Source organism: Aegilops tauschii, chromosome 7 (assembly GCF_002575655.3).
Source record: "Aegilops tauschii subsp. strangulata cultivar AL8/78 chromosome 7, Aet v6.0, whole genome shotgun sequence".
Classification (NCBI taxonomy): Eukaryota; Viridiplantae; Streptophyta; class Magnoliopsida; order Poales; family Poaceae; genus Aegilops; species Aegilops tauschii.
In genome coordinates, this window is record NC_053041.3 from 43,332,279 (window position 1) to 43,334,956 (window position 2,678).

Genomic DNA, 2,678 nt, shown 5'->3' on the forward strand with positions numbered 1-2,678 from the left:
AAGAATAGCCAAAGCTACATCATCGGATCTGGATTTCAAGAGCTAATGCTTTCCAGAAAAGAAAAAAAAGAATACAAAATTACAAGCAAGATCTAGCTGAAGGAATCAGTGTTGAGGTGGAGCGATGGAACTAGATGCAACCAAGAAGCGTTTGTATTATTTTGAACGGTGATGAAGACCATCTCAAGAAAAAATCAGTAGTGGCAGCAACAACCATTGAATAATCCATCAACTCCTCATAAAGTTGTTGTAGGTTCTGTACATGTATATATCTAATTTTCTTTACACGTGACCGTAGCATTGGGACTATCATACTTATAGGCCATATGGTTTTGAGGCTAAGGTAGGCCATCTCAAGAATACACAGGATGTGAGATCGCATACCCATGTTAATTTGCACCCCCAAAACAGCACAAAGATCACACACCCGTTCCTGCACTCTGACAATCTTCCTGCACCTTATGTGACCTTCTCCCTACCTCTATGGTGACCTTCTCATTGCTTCTATGGTGACCTTCTTCATCCATCTGTTCACGATGGTAGCGACACCAGGCGTGGTTCGTCGTCCTTCCCGGTTTGCACGCATAGACCTGCCTCTGAGGTGAACTTTTTCATAGCAGTAGCTCAATCGAAGCAACTCATGATGACCTGAACTTTTGAAGAATACACAAAAAATGCAGAAGATTTAGTGGGGGCGAGGTGATGCACATAACACACTTGACCTTCTCGAACACAACATTTTTGCATGTTCAAATTATTTGAACTTGCTGAGATACTCGGTAGTATCTGATGAGCCCCGCCGTTGCGAGCAGGGAGACAGGGGCAGTGGCATGGAGATGTCGGGGAACGCGGCGGTGCCACAAAGCAACCATGGTCGTCGGACTTGTGAAGCTGGATCACTGCCTTTGAAACCAAATCTCACAGAGTCATTCTAGCACCTCGAGTCAACACCCTGAAGAACAAAAATGATATGGTATCATGCGTGTGCAGCAAGCCAATCGAGAATTCAGAACAACAAAAGTAAAATTCATGTCGATCCATACCTCCATCTGGCACCCTAGATCCTGAGATGACCAGTACTGATCGCCTTTCATTTAACTGGTCATGTACCAAAAATGCCCGAAAGCAATTCCCATGAGTACAGGTTATAGAACTCGTATGCCTCCTCAAGCGAGTCAAATCGGGTAGATATGGTCGTCCGAAAAAATATGTATTTGTTGATCTGCCTGAACAATTCCTAAGGGCCAATTCTATAGCTCCAATCTCTTTTGACGGCCCAACGCAAACATCAGATCCTTTCCTGCAGACACCATGCGTAGAAATGGCAAAAATGAAGGCCAGGAACTAGTAAGAATAAATTTCACACTTGATATATCACTGAGTTCAGAGAAATATACAGATTCAGTGGGAACACATGAATGGACTGAGCAAAAATTCAGAAAAACGCAACAATGAGAAGAATACAAACATCCAATATGCAAAGCAGACCGACCGGCGTCCAGCTTACCAGATTTCAGAAGAAAGTAAGAGCACTTCCTCCCGTGATAGTGCTGGACTACAGCCTCCCCCTCTCCGTTGCAGGTAGCAGCAACTTGGAGAAGATACAAGCATGAAGGTCGAGCTTTGGCCTCGGACAGGTCGCTGCTTAGGCCTCGGCAGTTCGGCGATGGCGCGAGGTGAGTGGCCATGGCGGTGGGATCCAGCAGTTGCAGCCTGAGCTTTCTCCGGCGACCTGCTGTTGCACGAGTTGTTCTCCGACGGTGGCATCGCGCGGGGACGCGGGCCTTCCAGCGACGCACAGGAAGAAGCAGGGGAAGCCGCCGTCGAGCTTTCTTGCAGGGGTTGCAGCGGCTTAGCCGATCCGGTGGCTGCCTATGTCGCGGGAACCGGCGATGAGGCAGGATCCGGCGAGCGCACCGGCGGATCTGGGCGGGGTAGGTGGTTCCCGCCGCAGCGGGGTGGGTGAACGGGCGGCGACTGGAGGTCGCGCGCAACCCTTGCGCCTGACCAGGAGCGTTCCTGGTCGCCGGATGTGGTAGGAGGCGGCGGGGCCAGGGGAGGTCCAGGAACGCCGGGGACGGGGGCGGCGGCGGGGGCGGTTGGTGGCCGTGGGCCCGGCGGCGGCTCATTGGGTGGCCGGGGCTCGGCGGCGGCGTGTGCCAGGGTGGGAGGCGGTCCCGCGTGTGTCTATATATATATATATATATATATATATATATCTATATATATATATATATCTATATATATATATATATCTATATATATATATATATATATCGAATGTCTCACAACCACCATTCACACATACACACACACATATATATATATATATATATATATATATATATATATATATATATATATATATATACAATTACGTATATACAATTTCTCCTACATGTTGGTTTCGGAGCCAGTGACATTTGCCTTGGTGCCTTCGGAGCACGATGACAATTGGGAGTGGTTCATGGGGTAGCGGGTAATGGTATTCTTCTTTGGGTTCTATGACCTGGTCGAGCAAAAATCTCGCCATTTCCTCTTGAAGTGCTCGTATGCGCTCCGTTGGTAGGAGCTGATCCCGCATCTCATTGAACTTTTCGGAAGGAGATCAATATGCATGTATTAGTTGTATGATTAGATATCGATAATGATGTAAAAATTGTGAATAGTTTTCTGGC

General features: G+C 47.6%; 1 long non-coding RNA gene across 1 annotated transcript; it reads right to left on the reverse strand.

Annotated features, from left to right (window-relative positions):
* Positions 1-216: 216 nt before the first annotated feature.
* LOC120969758 (uncharacterized) lies at positions 217-2,141 on the reverse strand. The gene is made up of 3 exons (XR_012189399.1): positions 1,508-2,141; positions 1,044-1,300; positions 217-952 (listed from the first exon to the last, which is right to left on the reverse strand). It is a non-coding gene; the product is annotated as an uncharacterized lncRNA (long non-coding RNA).
* Positions 2,142-2,678: the final 537 nt, after the last annotated feature.